At 45.7% G+C, this 14,361-nt stretch overlaps 1 non-coding gene across 1 annotated transcript; it reads right to left on the reverse strand.

The window, feature by feature from the left end:
• Window positions 1–7,188: 7,188 nt before the first annotated feature.
• Trnap-cgg (transfer RNA proline (anticodon CGG)) lies at window positions 7,189–7,263 on the reverse strand. Its single transcript has one exon. It is a non-coding gene; the product is annotated as a tRNA-Pro (tRNA).
• Window positions 7,264–14,361: the final 7,098 nt, after the last annotated feature.

Raw genomic sequence — 14,361 nt, forward strand, 5'->3', positions numbered from 1 at the left:
TTGAGACGACTTAGGACAAAAATCGAGATGATCTCGGAGGTTGGGATGCAGGCCACGCTCGGCTGATGTTGGATCATGTAAGAACGTTAGATGTCATCACGCATCAGCATCAAACAGAACCGATGCCCCATTAGGAATGATCCATGCTCCCCAAATGTGCACCATGGAGACGTCTAAAATGTACACAGATCGGACAATGATACTATTGGGAACAGTTAATGAAGGTTTTTTTAGAAGGGACGTAATCTATTTTGCTTTTAGAAAAAGTTTTTAGACAAGTACATTCAACAAATGGTTGCGGATACTTCAATTTGTCTTCGTCGTCTTCAGGCTTATTTCTTTTATTAAGCTGGTGTTAATAATGGTCCAGGTTTATATCGGTTGCTATAGTAGGGTTTCATTTTGGCTGTTTATTCAACCTAACAAAAAATCTATTCATGTTCTTATTACACAGATATGGTGTTGTGTCACCGCCAGACACCACACTTGCTAGGTGGTAGCCTTTAAATCGGCCACGGTCCGTTAGTATACATCGGACCCGCGTGTCGCCACTATCAGTGATTGCAGACCGAGCGCCGACACACTGCAGGTCTAGTCTAGAGAGACTCCCTAGCACTCGCTCCAGTTGTACAGCCGACTTTGCTAGCGATGGTTCACCGTCTACAGACGCTCTCATTTGCAGAGACGACAGTTTAGCACAGCATACAGCCACGTCATTTGCTACGACCTAGCAAGGCGCCATATTCAGTTACTATGTATCCTGAACAGACAATATTGTGAATCATGTACCGTCAAGAGCGACGTTCATCATTAATGGATTGAAGTTAAGTATCAAACTAGCTACGTCCGCTTTCTGAATTCTAATTCCTTGTCATGTTCCAGACTTCACGTCAGTATAGTTCTTCCCTCCTCACGCCAGCCTGCGTGAGCTAAAACGCGTACATTTCGGCCTCCTCTAGTAACCCGGTGTTGGTTCTTCCGCCAACGCTACATATGCTTTCCATTCTCATCACAATACCGATGAAATCAAACTTTCTTCTGTAGAATGCAACAACTGTCCACCACAGAAAATCAACCATATCTAGGTCACAACCACGCTAATACATACTGTCCAATATACACTCCTGGAAATTGAAATAAGAACACCGTGAATTCATTGTCCCAGGAAGGGGAAACTTTATTGACACATTCCTGGGGTCAGATACATCACATGATCACACTGACAGAACCACAGGCACATAGACACAGGCAACAGAGCATGCACAATGTCGGCACTAGTACAGTGTATATCCACCTTTCGCAGCAATGCAGGCTGCTATTCTCCCATGGAGACGATCGTAGAGATGCTGGATGCAGTCCTGTGGAACGGCTTGCCATGCCATTTCCACCTGGCGCCTCAGTTGGACCAGCGTTCGTGCTGGACGTGCAGACCGCGTGAGACGACGCTTCATCCAGTCCCAAACATGCTCAATGGGGGACAGATCCGGAGATCTTGCTGGCCAGGGTAGTTGACTTACACCTTCTAGAGCACGTTGGGTGGCACGGGATACATGCGGACGTGCATTGTCCTGTTGGAACAGCAAGTTCCCTTTCCGGTCTAGGAATGGTAGAACGATGGGTTCGATGACGGTTTGGATGTACCGTGCACTATTCAGTGTCCCCTCGACGATCACCAGTGGTGTACGGCCAGTGTAGGAGATCGCTCCCCACACCATGATGCCGGGTGTTGGCCCTGTGTGCCTCGGTCGTATGCAGTCCTGATTGTGGCGCTCACCTGCACGGCGCCAAACACGCATAAAAAATGGTTCAAATGGCTCTGAGCACTATGGGACTCAACTGCTGTGGTCATTAGTCCCCTAGAACTTAGAACTACTTAAACCTAACTAACCTACGGACAGCACACACATCCATGCCCGAGGCAGGATTCGAACCTGCGACCGTAGCAGTCGCACGGTTCCTGACTGCGCGCCTAGAACCGCGAGACCACCGCGGCCGGCAAACACGCATACGACCATCATTGGCACCAAGGCAGAAGCGACTCTCATCGCTGAAGACGACACGTCTCCATTCGTCCCTCCATTCACGCCTGTCGCGACACCACTGGAGGCGGGCTGCACGATGTTGGGGCGTGAGCGGAAGACGGCCTAACGGTGTGCGGGACCGTAGCCCAGCTTCATGGAGACGGTTGCGAATGGTGCTCGCCGATACCCCAGGAGCAACAGTGTCCCTAATTTGCTGGGAAGTGGCGGTGCGGTCCCCTACGGCACTGCGTAGGATCCTACGGTCTTGGCGTGCATCCGTGCGTCGCTGCGGTCCGGTCCCAGGTCGACGGGCACGTGCACCTTCCGCCGACCACTGGCGACAACATCGATGTACTGTGGAGACCTCACGCCCCACGTGTTGAGCAATTCGGCGGTACGTCCACCCGGCCTCCCGCATGCCCACTATACGCCCTCGCTCAAAGTCCGTCAACTGCACATACGGTTCACGTCCACGCTGTCGCGGCATGCTACCAGTGTTAAAGACTGCGATGGAGCTCCGTATGCCACGGCAAACTGGCTGACACGGACGGCGGCGTTGCACAAATGCTGCGCAGCTAGCGCCATTCGACGGCCAACACCGCGGTTCCTGGTGTGTCCGCTGTGCCGTGCGTGTGATCATTGCTTGTACAGCCCTCTCGCAGTGTCCGGAGCAAGTATGGTGGGTCTGACACACCGGTGTCAATGTGTTCTTTTTTCCATTTCCAGGAGTGTACATCGATACCAAAACAAAGGACTTCTGTGCTTCAGAAAAGATAGGCACGTATGTGGCAAAGATAAACTTCCAATAATTTACATTGGCGTGAAAATATAACTGTGACACTAATTTTGTGCACCAGAAAAGTAGAGTTTTGTGTATTATTGTAAAATATATAACTTGTGTAGACGTTAATAATTATCTTATGTGCTTTTGTTTTTATTTGAGATTAAAGACGACTGGGACTGTTCTTCAGAATACACAGTATTTTCGTATAAGAAGCATATAGAATATTCACACATTTATTCATTATTATAACGGAATAAAAGTGCCGAATAAATAGAATAAAAATCTGCACTCCAGAAAAACTGAGAATAACGCGAATATGGACAAATAGTGATATCGAAATATTCATTAACAGTGAGATTTTCATCGACATAGTCAATTTGAGGGGAGAATAGTAACATAATTAGATTGAGACTTAATCGAAAAATTCATATTTCAAATATATTTGCACAAAGTGGGACAATTTTACATGCTGTAGTGAGTGGCAAACAGTAACCACCCACTGAAGATTATCTCACAAACTGATCGTTTGTAAATCCATGTTTATTTGAATCTCTCTGCTTCCACTATCATATACTTTCATCCGTATAAGTTTTCCCTGTGTATTATAGTATAGTGTGTATGTTCTTTTGTGAAGTTCTATTATGTTTGTCGCTATCATACTACATTGCTACCCTTCGCAGCTGCTAATTCCATGATCATGTCCAGATATCGAGCACAGCATTCTATACGTAGAGGTCTCATACAACCGTCGGTACGTATTATCTTTTCTAATCACCCTAAATTTTCCCTCTCTGCAATAAAGGTGTCCACCTTCAAGGCAGTAACCGTGGAACTAGTCATTTAGACAGAAATGGGAACATGTTTGTGAAACTCGTTTCTATGCAGATTGGGAGGAAACTGGTGCCCTGGGGAAATACATAGAGAGAGGTGGATGCCCCACAATTCCTAATGCAACTAAGCACGCTACAGCGTGCGACAAGCAACTGCTCCCCCCCCCCCTTTTTTTTCGACGTCTTTGTTTTCCTAATACTGCCGCAGTCGTACCCCTGCTTGCCGTAACACGTCTCCTTCACTCAATTCCGCGCCCAGGAGTTTTCCTGATGTTCCGCCCGTCTTGCTTCACATTTCTCTTGTTCAGACGGGGCGAAATTTATGAAGGCCATTTCCAAGTGTAATGAAAGTCCGGGAGTTGTCTTTTCATTTAGTGGCGACTAAGGCGAGATCAACAGGGAGAAGTTCCTGCAGTAGCGAGCGCAGGGGTGGCGGCACCCCAGCGAGGAAGGTCTCTACCAGATGCTATCCGTCCCGCCTCACCCCTACAGACTTCCTGCACGGTCACCTACAGACAATGGTACGCACGGCGTCCGGCTTGATACTGGACAAGGTCGGGAAACTGCAACAGTGTCGCAGGGTTTTCGCTGCAGGAAGTCATTTCGCTGCGAGAATACAGTCGTCTTATCAAGCCAACATTCGGCTAAATTACCTACGTGGGATCATGTTACGAGGAAGTCTGAACCCCGTTTTTTTTCCTTCCTTCAGTTGGAAATTGATATTCAGTGCTCCATAATACCCTTCTTACTACACTATAAAGCATGAAACATAATCAATACCGGTATTCAATAGAATATTAGGATCGACTACTTAGCTTTTGTGGACTCTCTGCCGCTCCATCTCGGGACATTGAAACAGCTAAACAGAGCAGAGAAATTCTTTGACACATCGCAGAAGGAGTACGTCTCTAGTTGTCATCTGGAAAAATAAAAGAATGGGTAGGCCTAGACGTCTAACAACACTCTGACATCCAAAGGCTACACAGATTACTAAATTAAACTCCCTGTCTGTCTGTATATGAATGCTAATCTCAGGAAATATTGTAGGGGTTTTGATACGATTTTCACTAAAAGACAGACTGATTCAAGAGGAATATTTGCGTGCATATCATTTATTACCTCTATGCCAGACAGGTCGTCTGATCGTAGACAATTACAGCCAGTGCTCCCCATGTGAAGACAGGGAAGGTCGGTTTTTATAGAAACGAAATACGAAAAAACACAGTTTTAATACTCAGGCGAAACCGTAGAAAAGATCGGCTATGAAAATTGTTGCCATAAAAAGGGAACAGGTATCAGCCTCATAGAAGATATTTAGAACAAATAAAGCACCTCAGAACTCCCCAGAATTACTCTACAAGACACTCATCTAATCAGATTGCCTTTATGGCGCTCAAATATTTATTTTAAATAGAGAGAGAGAGAGAGAGAGAGAGAGGAGAGAGAGAGAGAGAGAGATGTGTAGACAAAATGGTTCAGATGGCTCTGAGCACTATGGGACTCAACTTCTGAGGTCATCAGTCCCCTAGAACTTAGAACTACTTAAACCTAACTAACCTAAGAACATCACACACATCCATGCCCTAGGCAGGATTCGAACCTGCGACCGTAGCGGTCTCGCGGTTGCAGACCGTAGCGCCTAGAACCGCTCGGCCACTCCGGCCGGCTGATGTGTAAGAGGTGGGGGAGAGGGACAGACTATAAAAAATCAAAAGTAGAACGAAAAATATTTAGGAAAATCTTAGATCCACAATACTCTGAAGAATGAACGTACAGACCACAAACAAATGGCGATTTTGAAAAGGGTACCTACATTTATTCAGAAACAAGAAACAGAACGAAATTCTGTTGACCTATTAAACTTCCGGAATAAACCGGATTAACTAGCATTGTAGTAGAGCTCTGCAATTCTCCCGTTAAATCAAAAGATGAGACGAAATTCGTAGCAGCAATTAAGAAGAAGAACAAAGCAAAGCAGGTATAACACAACAGCAAAACCAGAATGGATAAAAACTGTGCAGAAAAGTCACTATTTCATAGTTAGCTACTCAGAAAAATACAAGAAAACTGAAACTACGTGGTCCGAGGATAGTAAAAAGATACCTTGGTCAAAACGTGAAAGTAATGTGGACACAAACAAATACCCGTAGAAAAGATAGAAATTCCATTTTTTGTACGTCGGTAGTATATTCAAACTACTGCACTGAAACAAGACGGCATGCAATAAGTAACAGCATTTAATTGTATCTGTGGATCAGACAATTCCTCTTTTTTTTATTACTTTTGCCACTCAAGGTAGCAAAATTACCATCAAGCTAATTTGAGGTTAACAAAATGATTGCAAAAACATCGTTCAAATGGCTCTCAGCACAATGGGACTTAACATCTGAGGTCATCAGTCCCCTAGAACTTAGAACTACTTAAACATAACTAACCTAAGGACAGCACACACATCCATGCCCGAGGCAGGATTCGAACCTGTGGCCGTAGCAGCAGAGCGTTGCAGACAGAAGCGCCTAGAACCGCTCGGCCACAACGGCCAGCAAAATGATTGCACAAGACCAACTCACAAACTCTCCAGATTCAAACTCCCTGGCAGATTAAAACTGGGTGTCGGACCGGGACTCTAACTCGGGACCTTTTGCTGGTGAGTTTTCTACCAGCTGAGTAATCAAAGGACTATTCATGAAAGATCATCACAGTTTCACTTCCATCGGCACCTCTTTCCTTACGTTCCAGACTTTACGCAACCTTTCCCGCATACCTTGCGGCACTTGCATTTCTGGAAGAGACAAATAATTCTGAGAAATGATTCAGCCACAGTCTACGAGATTGTTCCGAAAATGAATGAGTCGTGGTAATTCCAGTGGATATAGTACTTCTTTACAAAGGGCAAAGGTTACAAGTTCGATTCTCAATCCGACTCAGCTTTAAACTAATCGGAAGTTTCAAATCAGCACACATTCCGAGACGCAGTGGAAACTTATTTTGGAAATCACGTTTTTTTCTGTAAACGCGGTCCAACTTGCTAAAATGTTGAGTTGTGTAATTAGGTGCCTTCTTGTTATTTCCTGGGGCATTAGTTCCGGAGGCATGTCGGTACAGGAGAGGCGATACTGACACTACGACATACCTCAAACCAGAGATGGGGAAATCTACGTACGTAGACCTAGGGAAAGTTTACTGCAGTTCACTCTCTGAAATTCTGATATTAATGGGAATAAAAAACAGAGAGGGAAAGATTAAAACTGTGTGCCCGACCGAGACTCGAACTCGGGACCTTTGCCTTTCGCGGGCAAGTGCTCTACCAACTGAGCTACCGAAGCACGACTCACGCCCGGTACTCACAGCTTTACTTCTGCCAGTACCTCGTCTCCTACCTTCCAAACTTTACAGAAGCTCTCCTGCGAAACTTGCAGAACTATCACTCCTGAAAGAAAGGATATTGCGGAGACATGGCTTAGCCACAGCCTGGGGGATGTTTCCAGAATGAGATTTTCACTCTGCAGCGGAGTGTGCGCTGATATGAAACTTCCTGGCAGATGAAAACTGTGTGCCCGACCGAGACTCGAACTCGGGACCTTTGCCTTCCGCGGGCAAGTGCTCTACCAACTGAGCTACCGAAGCACGACTCACGCCCGGTACTCACAGCTTTACTTCTGCCAGTACCTCGTCTCCTACCTTCCAAACTTTACAGAAGCTCTCCTGCGAAACGTGCAGAACTAGCACTCCTGAAAGAAAGGATATTGCGGAGACATAGCTTAGCCACAGCCTGGGGGATGTTTCCAGAATGAGATTTTCACTCTGCAGCGGAGTGTGCGCTGATATGAAACTTCCTGGCAGATTAAAACTGTGTGCCCGACCGAGATTCGAACTCGGGAACTTTGCCTTTCGCGGGCAAGTTTCGCAGGAGATCTTCTGTAAAGTTTGGAAGGTAGGAGACGAGGTACTGGCAGAAGTAAAGCTGTGAGTACCGGGCGTGAGTCGTGCTTCGGTAGCTCAGTTGGTAGAGCACTTGCCCGCGAAAGGCAAAGGTCCCGAGTTCGAGTCTCGGTCGGGCACACAGTTTTCATCTGCCAGGAAGTTTCATATCAGCGCACACTCCGCTGCAGAGTGAAAATCTCATTCTGGAAACATCCCCCAGGCTGTGGCTAAGCCATGTCTCCGCAATATCCTTTCTTTCAGGAGTGATAGTTCTGCAAGTTTCGCAGGAGAGCTTCTGTAAAGTTTGGAAGGTAGGAGACGAGGTACTGGCAGAAGTAAAGCTGTGAGTACCGGGCGTGAGTCGTGCTTCGGTAGCTCAGTTGGTAGAGCACTTGCCCGCGAAAGGCAAAGGTCCCGAGTTCGAGTCTCGGTCGGGCACACAGTTTTAATCTGCCAGGAAGTTTCATATCAGCGCACACTCCGCTGCAGAGTGAAAATCTCATTTTGGAGAGAGGGAAAGGTTATATACAAACTCGAAAAAAATGGACTGCAGTTATAATACTCGATCGACATGAATGGCAAAAGAACGAGTGAGATAGTTTTTTAATTGATCTACGATCGTATTCAATTTGTACATTCAATAATTTGTTCAAAAATTGGCTCTGAGCACTATGGGACTTAACATCTGAGCTCATCAGTCCCCTAGAACGTAGAACTACTTAAAACTAACTAACCTAAAGACATCACACACATCGATGCCCGAGGCAGGATTCGAACCTGCTACCGTAGCAGTCCCGCGGTTCCGGACTGAAGCGCCTATAACCGCTCGGCCACCGCGGCCGGCCAATAATTTGTTAAGGAAAGAAAAAAAGAATTTGGGAAGTGGTCAAGCTTTGATTATTTAAGTATGTTAAAATGTAAAATAATGTAGAATAAACTGTAGCCGATCAGATGGACACCTTCAGGAAAGGGGCCTTAGTCAGTTGAGCGAGGATACTCGGCGCACAGGGAAACGCAGCCGAGGACGGGCAGAGGGACAGTGCTGGAGCAGACACGAAAGCGGACAGTTCCGCTGGAGTCACCAAAGGGTACAGTTCAGATTGAGACGCGAAAGCGGACAGTCGGCCTTAAGGCAGCTAGGAAGTGAAATGACTTAGAAAATTTCGCGTTGTGTGGAATCGCGGGACTTAGTCTCTGAGCGGTGAGCAGCCGCGCGCCTGGTGTGAACTCTTAACTTTTCGCGTAGATAACTTGTATTTCGCGATGAGAGTGTGAATGATCGAACTGCGTCAACTGGATATGCGCTCGAGTGTAACAGTAACTTAAAAATGGTTCAAATGGCTCTGAGCACTGTGGGACTTAACATCTGAGGTCATCAGTCCCCTATAACTTAGAACTACTTAAATCTATCTAACCTAAGGACATCACACACACCCATGCCCGAGGCAGGATTCGAACCTGCGACCGTAGCAGTCGCGCGGTTCCAGACTGAAGCGCCCAGATCCGCTCGGCCACTTAGGCCGGCGTAACAGTAACTCTAACTCATTTATGGGTCGTTAATTTAGTTCTCGATATTATTATTGCTGTTATTATATGTATTGTTAACACTGTATTTCGAAAACTTGCCATCAGCCTGACAATTTAACCAAAGGGTCACAAGTGTCTAATTTAGGGCGTGTAATACGACGTATTCGGTTCAACCCCTAGACGAGTTTGAGCCAAGACATTTCGACGAAGAGGAAGCGCATGTGAGCCCGAATATCTTTGGGATGTTAGCTCGCAGTTGTTATGGCGTACCCTGACACTTCAAGGAATAGTTTATTTGTTAATGGAGGGATTAGGGGAGGAGGGTGGAAGCGGAGGGAGAAGTGAAAATTGGAGAGGATGATGAGAAAAACTATAGTAAGCAGGTTCTGATAGTAGCTGGATGTAGGTTGTAATAAAATTGAAGTGGTTAACCGCATCTAAAAAGTCTCCGGGCTGAAAACTACAATAATAACAGCAACATAGTAAGCAAAACTATATATAGATACTCCTTCTGCACTCGTCGGTAGGAGACGCGACTCGTGATGATGTTCGTCTCCATCAGTATGACGTGGAATAGCACCTGTAACTTTCGTAAAACACAGCTCCTCGCGTAGTTAAGAAATATTCTTTTGTTCGTGCGGAACAGTCTTATCAGTTTGTGTTAATTGATAAATTGCAATTGTTTATCTTTTATCTTATGGCCGGTTAGTTCCGTTGAGGAGTGAAATATTGGTTCTTGATCCTATCATTACGGTCGTTTTTCACATCATTCTTAGCGAGGATTAATAACTGCTGTTCGTAATTCCGTTACTCTGTCGTTGCTCCGTCAAATTATTAACAACGGTCCAACGTAACTCCAGAGATCACTTATGTTGAAGTAACGTCCTTGTAACACGCCGTAATGCTGATTTTTATATTATTCACCTTTCACTGTCTGTTATTCCTGTTTTCACCCTGTCACTTAAAATGTTTAAAAGACTCAATCACTATCATGAACATACGTAATATTATTCCTTGAATCACGTAGGCGACACATCTGATTTATCTCTTGACCCATAGTTCATTAATATTTTTGTAATTAATTGTTTGTTCCTACCACGCACACACACCGATATGTCATTCAAGATTAACTTCTCATCAGTCCAGTAATCGTGACGTTGACAACAACTTTTGATTGAACGGCGTATTGGTTTTTCTTCATGACTTTGTATTATTGGTTCAAATGGTTCAAATGGCTCTGAGCACTATGGGACTCAACTGCTGAGGTCATTAGTCCCCTAGAACTTAGAACTAGTTAAACCTAACTAACCTAAGGACATCACACACATCCATGCCCGAAGCAGGATTCGAACCTGCGACCGTAGCGGTCTCGCGGTTCCAGACTGCAGCGCCAGAACCGCGCGGCCACTTCGGCCGGCACTTTGTATTATTGTGTCCTACTCAGGACTACGAATAGTTTTCTTGTCATTGATCCATTACTATCAAGTTCGCAACTGTTCTTCAGTCCGAAGGCTAAGTCCAGTAAATCAGTGACACTCAATTAAAATCACCGTCGCGGTGACAGCGGTAAAGATTACTTTATTCAGTCGAATGTCTGAGTATGGCTATAGTCTCTCTCTGACCAACTATCGAACTTTCACCACTGAAACAATCTAATAGCGTTTGTTTCCAGAAGACTATCGCAGTACTACACTAGAGTGACTCAAGAGCAACTAACGAAACATTTCCAAATCCGAGTTGCATTGTAGGCGCATTGAATTCATTTTCGATGCGGCTACAACTCTCTTCCATGGTAAATGTTATCTTTGAGCGAATTACCTCCTTGGATTTAACCTTCGTTCATATGAATTTAAATTTATTCTACAGATTGTAACGTATTACTATCTTTACGACGTTTCTCATCGAGCCATATACGTTATCTCGCATTTCTAGCTGCTTCTCTCGCACAAATAATGATAAAAATTCAGAGATTCAGGGTCGCCACCAGCCCAAGCCCCTCCTAACCATTTAGAAAAAACGGATCTGGAAAACTATTTGTTTAATTACTTTAATAATTTAATTACAAGTATGTAAATTTCTTTAAGTAACCAGATAAATAGCACTCCATGTCGTGCATGAAGCAACTTGATTAATTCAGGATTGGAAATCGGAGAAAGTGGGTAAGATCAACACCACATAATTTGTCTTTCACGTTGATTATTTATTGTGTCTAATTATTTGGATGCATATCTTAACTACATATAACTGGTGGCTGACTAGAAATATTTAAGCAAGAATTACGTGAGAATGTAACAGAGCACAATTTAACTACAGCATGAAGAGACACAGAAAACGGGGGTGGGTGACAATGGTACTATCATCTCCTTTGCATTCATACCATAAAAATATCTCAGTGGGATTCGCATTACGATTCTACGCATGCACTATTCTGGACAGAGGTTTAACCAATGCAAGAGGTTGTGCGATAATTATTCAACATACTAACTGCGTCTGCTGCTTGCAAACGGCCGGACTACAGCACGTGGTGCATTCCGAATCAAACTGTTGTGCTGCTTTGTAGAAAGCGCACGAAAGAACAGATATTCTTGCATAAATTGTAGCTCATTAAACAAGCAAACTGTTAAAATAAAACCTATTGCGGTGCCATGGTGGACCAGAAGGGTCATCGATTACCAAACACGTGGCACAAAATCGACACACAAAGACAAAAGCAACTTCCACACAATATAAGATCAAAAATCATACTCGCTTCGACACAGTATTGCACTCATGTTCGGTTGTAGTGATCCTAACCAGATTTTCCTAATCAGATTCACCGTTTGAATTTCTACTTCATCGTTGTTCAAAATGAACAAAGTAACTTCCACACTTTTAACTCAAACATCCAAAAATCGCCTATTTAAAGCAATATAATTATGGCACATACGCTTCACACGCTTCAGTTAAGCTGAAGTTCTTAAGCATTTCAACAGTTAAACATAACGAAGACCTAACCCAACCTGTTTGTTGCGGGTTCATATTTGTAATTATAGACACACTGGAAATACTGATTATCCTTGAATTAATGTTTTATATTCCACGATGTACGTGCCTTGGAGAGAAATAAAATTAATGTTGTATTGGAATCACGGTGTTTTGTGTCCGTAATACACTCCTGGAAATTGAAATAAGAACACCGTGAATTCATTGTCCCAGGAAGGGGAAACTTTATTGACACATTCCTGGGGTCAGATACATCACATGATCACACTGACAGAACCACAGGCACATAGACACAGGCAACAGAGCATGCACAATATCGGCACTAGTACAGTGTATATCCACCTTTCGCAGCAATGCAGGCTGCTATTCTCCCATGGAGACGATCGTAGAGATGCTGGATGTAGTCCTGTGGAACGGCTTGCTATGCCATTTCCACCTGGCGCCTCAGTTGGACCAGCGTTCGTGCTGGACGTGCAGACCGCGTGAGACGACGCTTCATCCAGTCCCAAACATGCTCAATGGGGGACAGATCCGGAGATCTTGCTGGCCAGGGTAGTTGACTTACACCTTCTAGAGCACGTTGGGTGGCACGGGATACATGCGGACGTGCATTGTCCTGTTGGAACAGCAAGTTCCCTTGCCGGTCTAGGAATGGTAGAACGATGGGTTCGATGACGGTTTGGATGTACCGTGCACTATTCAGTGTCCCCTCGACGATCACCAGTGGTGTACGGCCAGTGTAGGAGATCGCTCCCCACACCATGATGCCGGGTGTTGGCCCTGTGTGCCTCGGTCGTATGCAGTCCTGATTGTGGCGCTCACCTGCACGGCGCCAAACACGCATACGACCATCATTGGCACCAAGGCAGAAGCGACTCTCATCGCTGAAGACGACACGTCTCCATTCGTCCCTCCATTCATGCCTGTCGCGACACCACTGGAGGCGGGCTGCACGATGTTGGGGCGTGAGCGGAAGACGGCCTAACGGTGTGCGGGACCGTAGCCCAGCTTCATGGAGACGGTTGCGAATGGTCCTCGCCGATACCCCAGGAGCAACAGTGTCCCTAATTTGCTGGGAAGTGGCGGTGCGGTCCCCTACGGCACTGCGTAGGATCCTACGGTCTTGGCGTGCATCCGTGCGTCGCTGCGGTCCGGTCCCAGGTCGACGGGCACGTGCACCTTCCGCCGACCACTGGCGACAACATCGATGTACTGTGGAGACCTCACGCCCCACGTGTTGAGCAATTCGCCGGTACGTCCACCCGGCCTCCCGCATGCCCACTATACGCCCTCGCTCAAAGTCCGTCAACTGCACATACGGTTCACGTCCACGCTGTCGCGGCATGCTACCAGTGTTAAAGACTGCGATGGAGCTCCGTATGCCACGGCAAACTGGCTGACACTGACGGCGGCGGTGCAGAGATGCGGCGCAGCTAGCGCCATTCGACGGCCAACACCGCGGTTCCTGGTGTGTCCGCTGTGCCGTGCGTGTGATCATTGCTTGTACAGCCCTCTCGCAGTGTCCGGAGCAAGTATGGTGGGTCTGACACCCCGGTGTCAATGTGTTCTTTTTTCCATTTCCAGGAGTGTATTTTGGTGCCGAAACCCGGGAAGAAATTGCGATTTCCTGCGTGATTTCAGCAATTAACGGCTTACTTCACGCTGTAGGAAACAAGAGACGACGTCGGACCGCATCACAAGCTGAGTCCATTCCAATATAATATGATCGCATGAACTGGTTGCTTCAAAACAATTTTTGCGGCTTTGTATTGCAAGCCTGAAACTTGCACTCAGAGTAGCTAGTTTTATTAAAAGGTTTTCGTTCACTTACGTTTGCGCATACGCTGCTTGTTAAACGTTTAAGCTATTCACAAGCGCGCTCGTAAACAATCTTACAACAGCCGTCTTTAGTAAGACATAATGCAGGACGAATCAGAAATACAGTTAGCAAACTTCAAAAGAAAGCGAACTAGGGAGAGGACTAATGCTACACGGTTTTGTGCGGCTGTTGACGCTCTTAACATAGAAAGCCCTTTTGATGATTTTGAACATTACAGAAACTCTAGAGAAGCTCGTTTCATTAGATGACGCTATTCATAATTTTCTCTATGATGATGAATACAATGCAGACGTGCTGAGCTGTGAGGAATATATAGATAAAGTCAAACGCGCTATGCACAAGGCTGCAAAAGCAATTGATTACAAGCTTTCAGCCACAACGTCGCAGATGAATATCTCGTCACCACCAGTGCTCACACAACCTACTGTATTCCACTCTGTCAAGCTACCAGCA

This window comes from Schistocerca nitens, chromosome 1, assembly GCF_023898315.1.
Source record: "Schistocerca nitens isolate TAMUIC-IGC-003100 chromosome 1, iqSchNite1.1, whole genome shotgun sequence".
NCBI lineage: Eukaryota > Metazoa > Arthropoda > Insecta > Orthoptera > Acrididae > Schistocerca > Schistocerca nitens.